A 6,825-nucleotide genomic window follows, 5' to 3' on the forward strand; every position below is an offset into this window, starting at 1 on the left:
CTTTGCTCCCCCAGAAGAGCTGGAAACCCCAGAAAGGATGGCTGGACGGCACCCTGTCTCTGGGGCAGGGACTTTGCTCCCCCGGAAGTGGCTGCAGGACTGCCTTCTCACCACCCACTCCAGGGAAAGATCCCGCTCCCAGGGAGGTCCCCCCAGCACTGAGGGCCTGAGGAAAGGCCAGATTCACGGGAGGCCTCACTACCGTGTGAGAGGAAGGGCCGGCGTGGCGACTGGTCTCAGCCCTCGCGCGACTTTTGCCAACTGCCAGCTCCTTGGAAGAGGCTTGAACCTCATTTTCCAGATCAGGAGCTCCCTCACCTGAGGAAGATGCCCCACCCAGCTCTGCGGGTGCCCAGAGTGGGGCAGGCGTCCCCTGCCTCCTCCTCTCTCCCCCACAACCACGAGGCCCACGCACTGTAGTCACGGCTGCTGGTAACAGTGGCCCACTGGTTAACTTGTGTACGCAGCTGACCCTCACCCTGCGTGCAGGCCCCTCATGTGTCATGAGCTCGCCGCATCCTCACCATGACCCCACCCCGCTGGCCCTCCATTTGCCAAATGGGGAAACTGAGGCAAGAGAAGGCAAGTATCGCCACAGATTGTTTACATAGAAAACAGGCCCACGTCTGGCCTCCGGGCTCTCGCTAGAGACCTCAGCGGTCAACCACTGTTACATCACCACCGTTGGCCAAGCCAGACCTCAGCCTCCCAGCACCTAGCTGTCGCAGAGGTGGGGAGGACGCGAGGACGCCTCGTTTCAAAGGCAGAGCAGGTCTCAGACCGCTGTGGTTTGTACTTTCTCCTATGGCTGGGGCTGCAGCGGGGCGTGGAGGGGGCTGGGGCTGGGAGGGGCTCAGCGACTCCCTCCCTCCCACCCCACCCCCACCCCCCTTCTGCTTCTCCTGTGGCCCAACCCCACAAGGGCTGTTGACTGAAAACTGCAGGGAATAAAAATAGCTGTTGCTGATGAGGCAGAATGGGGCCAGGCACACGGAAGGCCTGGGGCAGGGGCTGTGACGTGGTGGGACCTGGGCTCCCAGCGGTCAGCTGAGGCGCCTGGGGACCCGGCCTGCCCCGGCCCTGCAGGAGGGGAGCTGTGTGCGGGGCAGGGTGGGCCGAAACAGCCCCCACTGCGCTTGGGGTCTCTCCTGAGGAGTCGGGAAACACAGGCTGGTAGACCTTGAGCCTCCTACCCACGGCCCCTCCCTCCCTGCTCCCCGAGCTCTCAGGGCCAGGTCATTCATTCTCTGCTCTCTCCCTGGTCACTGGGGAGAGCCTGTCCAGTCCTCCTGGTAAGCTTCCATCCCTTCTGTCCAGGATGGCCTGCCCCAGGGAACCCTCTCTGGACCCCATTCCCCACTCCACCCCTTCCTGTCATTATCCACACTTGACCTCTCTTCTGGTGGCCAGCGCTGCTCCCCAATTCAGGGGCTTTGTAGGAACATCCCATCGTCTGAGTCAGCACTGAACTCAGGCCTCCCCTTTGCCTGGGCTTGGGCTAGAGACAGAAGCACTGAGCTGGGACGATCACCCCAAGTCCTGAGCCCCAGTTCCTGAGGGCTCCCAAGCAGAAACGACAAGCAGGCCAGGCTGGGGCCGGTCACCGAGGAGGGCGGGTCACCACAGCTCCAGTAGATCCAGCCAACCCCTTAACAGATGCCCGGATGGAGATGGGGCGGCTGCCGAGGGCGCCGAGGCAGGTGGGGGCCTGGTGTGCTGGGGGACTTGCTGAGCTCTCCCTCCTGGCTCACCTCCCGGCTCTCCCCTCCTGACACGGAAGGGGTGGGGCCCGCGGGCTGTGTGTGGACCCCTGCATCTTCCCACAGGGTGTGGAGCCCCAAACCCCGCTGTCCACACCACTACCACGCGGCCAGGTGCCGGCTGCCCGAGGGAACTGGGGATGGCCAGCCCTCTTGGCCCTGCCCAGCCCTGCACACCTGTGTCCTGGCGCTGCCACCCTGGGGCGCCTGAGCTCAGCTCAGCCTGGGTCACGGGCGGGCCGCAGCAGGGCCTGTTCCTGGCTCCCTAGCCCCTCTGCCCCCCGATCTAACCAGACAGCCCCCAGACTGGTCTCTGGCCGCTCTGCTCAACCCAGCCCTCGAAGGGCCTGAATTAAATGGCCTTCAAGGCTCTCTGAGGTGCTAACAGACTCTGGGGGCTTCGTTTCTGACCGGGCCCCCGAGCGGGTGGTGGGGGCGGGGGGAGATGCCTGTCTCCCTGGAGCCACCGCCCAGCCCCGCCGGAGGGTGCCCCGAGCCCCATCATGGCCTGCCCCTGCCGCAGCTGTGTGCCAGCAGGACAGAGGGCGTGGACTCGGCGAGCCCCGCGTGGACATGGAGGGGTGCAGGTGCCCTCCCCACACTGGGCATTCTTGGAAAGCACCAAGAGCCATCCGGCACGCCAAGCTCTTCCACAGCCTCCGCCATTGCCGGTCGGCTCCACCAGCCTCCCTCTGCTCAGGCCTCTGCTCTCGGGTCGCTACCCACTCCCCAGTGCCCGGGGTGCTCAGCTCTGCCCGCAGGGGATGGGGGAGGGGCTCGCTGCCTGCCAAGTCTCCTCTGAGTGCCCCCAGAGTCCCCTCTGCACCGTGGCCCCCTCTTCTCTGCTCACTCACAGCCCCCAAATCCCCAGTCCTTCCCGGACTCCTTTGCCCGAAAGAGTCCAGGCGTGCTCAGGCGGGCAGGGAGGGCCTGGACGGCGGGCAGAGCCCTGGCCGTGCAGCCGGAGCCGCGTCCTCTGCTGGCATCTCCCAGATTCCGGCAGAGGAGCCACCGCCACCCCCACCCGCCTCTGGCCGGCCGCTCTCCTCCCCCCACACCCCTGCCTTGGGAGCCACTACAGACAGGCTGGGTCCCTTCCCTCTCCGAGGAGTCAGCCCGACCCCATCCGCTGGGTCGCCCCGGGCCTGACCTGAGCCAAGCACTAGCCACTGAGGTCATTTGTGCCCACGGCAGGGACCTTGCTGAAGGCAGAGACAGGGCAAGGCAGGGGCACAGACCGCAGATGACGGGGCAGGGGGAGGCAAATTTGGGGGCGGGGGTCAAGGCATGAGGCGCTGGGGGGGGGCAGTGGCAGAGCAGGGCTGGAGTGGGCAGGAGGACGCGGTGCCCAGAGCAGAGTGTGACTCCCTCCCGGCACGGCTGGGCCCAGGGCCAGGGAGCCCTGCCCTCCCTTGGAGGCCAGGCCTCGGGGTGCCCGGCCCGGGTGGGGTGCGGAGGGGCGAGGTACTCACTGTGGGGCGGGAGCGCAGGGGCGGCTGACGAGCGGGAGCGTCGTGCCCACCTCGGCTGGGGCTGGGACTCTGGGGGACTTGGCCGGGGGGCCGGCCGGCGGAGACAGCTGCTGCTGCTGATGTCACAGGGTCATGAGTGAAACCTGAGGACCGAGCGAGTCTTCAGGTGGGAGCCGGGCCGCGCCGCTGACTGGGTGGCCCGGGGCCATAGAGCTGGTGCGCGCCCACGCACAGCCACGCGGGGCACAGCCACGCGGGGCACAGCCACGCAAGCCACGCAAGGCACCACCAAGGGGGGCACAGCCACACACGCAAGCACAGGCTCACAGCCACGCAAAACCACACAGGGCATATCCACGCAAGGCCACGCACGGGCACAGCCACGCACAGCTACACAGGGCACAGCCACGCACACCCAGGGCACACCATGCACAGCCACGCAGGACACACCCACACACAGCCACGCAGGGCGCAGCCACAGCCCACGCGCCCCATGCAGGCGCACAAGGCTCCGTCCCAGGCGCACGCCCCTGCCCACGCGGCTCTCACTCCCACACTCTGGTGCACACGTGGGCACGCAACCCTGCACTCGCTCGCTGTGGGCACACGACGCCCTCCATTCCCACAGGCGCTGCCACCGCCTGTCACGCCTGTTACACACGCAGACTCCCACCGGGCTCACACACTTAGGTGTGTTATGACACACTCCAGCCACACACCCTTTCCTGGCCAGGGGGATGCGAACGCCACCACAGAGACTACACTTAACGCGTGTGCACCCCACCCACGCCGGAGCCCCGCACCCCCCGTTCCCGCACGGCCCTGCCAGGCAGCAGTTGCTGTGCCCATGCACACCACTCCGGCCACGTAGACGCAGCCACCTCTGCGTGCCTGTGGCCACTAGATTTTTATCGAGAACAGGCTATCTGTATTCCCACGTATCCCACACATCCAAACACACACACTCACGCTACACCCAGCTGTTTAGCTGCAACAGAGAACAGTCTCCAAGCTCATTTCTCCATCATCACTCCCCCCACCAGCCGGCGGGCTGGACATCTGTCCCTCCAGCTAGGGCTGGGATGGGGGGAGGGAACCAGGCTGCCGCAGGTCACTCGGGGATGTGGTGCCCCCTAGTGGGGCTATGGTAAAACGCCCCCTCTCACCCCTCACTCTGGAGTGCCTGCCCACCCTGTCCCCCCCACAAGTTAATTCTTGTCATCCAGCACCCTGGTCCCTCCGGCACCCTGCACGGCTCCCTCCACTCTCCTGGACAGTGGTTCTGAGAGGGACACGGAGGCCCAGGGTGGGGTGGTGACCTGGGGCTGGGCTCACTGCCCCTTCCACCAGCGCCCGGCAGCTCAGCGCTGCGGAGGGCCTGCCTGGGCATGGTCCAGCGGTCCCCGCCGCCTGGCGGGACTGCCCCAGTGAGGTGCGGCTCACCCAGAGGTGTCTCCTCCCGCCAGGCCAGGGAGAGCAGGGGAGGTGCTGCTGACCGTCCTCACCACGCAGCTTTCTTGCTGATGTAGCCCAAGTGTCTGCCCACACCTGCGTCTCCTTTGCCCAAGTGTCTGCCCACACCTGCGTCTCCTTTGCAAGAGTTTGCTTCTAGCATTGGGAGGAAACGTGAATATTTGACCTCGAAACGTCCCAAGCTGACTCCCCAGAGCTGCTCCTTGGGGGCCCTCTCATGGAAGCAGGCCCCCCAGTGGCTCCAGTTGGCTTTGCCACACCCCTCCATGTCTGTGGGTGCTAGGCCATTTTATGTTATGTTATTTTATTTTATTTACTTATGCATACAGAACTGGGGTACAGACCAGAAGTGAGAGGCTTCACCAGAGACAGAGTGGGGAGCAGATCAGGCAGATCGACGAAGTACACCCCTGAGGGGAGCAGCGGGCGGTCAGGAGAGGTCTGCCACGCCATGTGGTCACCTCCGGGGCAGGAATCAAACTGGTGCTGAAGCGGCTGCAGCCAGCTTGCAGTGCTGCGCCCTAACCTGTTGCGCCCCGGGGATTGTCAGCCGCGGTCCTTACGTCACACGTCTCTGCCTTTGACTAAGACTTTCCTCACTGAGAGACTGAAGTGAGGGAAAGGAGCTGGCTGCTGCATTCGGTTGCTCACCGCACACTTCTGAGCACCAGTCACGTTGGTGGCCATAGCTGAGGTGATGATTTCCGAGGGTAACACCAGGTCTGGAGGAAGGTGCTACTGCCGCTAATCTGCATAAGGGGTTTTGTGGATCAGGGTGGGTCTGACTGGGAAGCAAAAGCTGTACGTTAAGTATGAAAGGAAACGCGTGCCTTCCTCTGGCCGTACCGCTGTTCCTCTGGAGAACTGCTCCTCCCAAACCTCAAATATGTGATTTTGGGGGGCTGCTGATTCCAGGAAGGCTGTTGCCCTGGCCACAGAGGTGGACATAACACCCTGGTCTGGCCAGTCCTCTGGCCACGGTGATTGACCCAGAAGCTGGATCTGGGCGCCAATCCTCGTCCTTCCCTGGGGTGTATATGTGTCAATACTAAAGAGAGATAAACCGTCTCCTCAGAGTCCCTAAGCTTGCCCAGAGTAACTGCAGTAAGTCTGGGGGGCCTGGTGTGTCTCGCCCAGGGGAAGAGCCTGTCTGTGGGATAGGGTGCAGAGAGCTGCCCACTGTAGAGCAGCTCGGTCACATCCTTCCCCATCACTCAGTCAGAGGCACCCCCTTTCCTGAAGCTGGTCAGGCTGGGTTTCAATTCCCCGAAAAAACAAAACAAAACAAAACAAAAACTCAGTTCTGGTGGGGTCCCTGATACCAGCTCCCCATCCCCAGGTACCCAGGGCTGTGATCTGCTACGTGTTGGTCCCAAAGAACCAGCTGGAGCCTGTTAGACAAAACCACACGTTTCACAAGAAGAAGCCGGCTTTGCAGAAGCAGTGTGGGCCGAGCAAAGCAGGAAAAATGGAATTTCTGCATTGTTGCCAGACGTTACACTTTCTAGAAGCAAATAACTCTACAGATAAATATTTTGCAGTTCAATGTTTGGGGTTCTTGGATCCCTCTGAGAATGAATTTGGCAGTCTCCCACTCGGCAACACAGAGTTGTAACGATGTCTGTCTGCATCCTACAGACAGGCGGGGCTGTTGGGTGGGTGGGGGCACAGCTGTGTGGTACGGGGTTGGGGGGCATGGGGGCGCTGGTCAAGCAAGAGAGGCGCATAGCCAGGGTGCCGCCACTTACTGCCCGCGTTCAGCTGTCCTCTTAGACAGCTCTTTGACGGGATTTATTCCTTTGTGGCTTTTGTTTTTAATTTTGCAGGTTTGGGTCGGTTTTGGGACGACCGATCGTCCTTTCTGCCACCTCTGGTTTTTGACCTTGTGGAAAACTTGCACCCAAAACGAGGTACTCCAAGCTTCCATCAGAGGGGATGGCTTCCCTTTTCTCTGGCACAGAATTCTAACTGGAAAACAGAATCCAGAGAGTTTTATCACCACCCTGTCTTCCCAACTGCTAGTTTCATGTGCGGGTCATGCTCAGGCTTCTGTCTGGAGTGGTGACATGGTCTGCTCTTCCTGTCTGCTTTCTGCAGCGGCCTCCAGCCTGCACGGTGCT

The sequence above is a fragment of the Condylura cristata genome, unplaced genomic scaffold (genome assembly GCF_000260355.1).
Source record: "Condylura cristata isolate star-nosed mole 26May11 unplaced genomic scaffold, ConCri1.0 scaffold00038, whole genome shotgun sequence".
Taxonomy (NCBI): domain Eukaryota; kingdom Metazoa; phylum Chordata; class Mammalia; order Eulipotyphla; family Talpidae; genus Condylura; species Condylura cristata.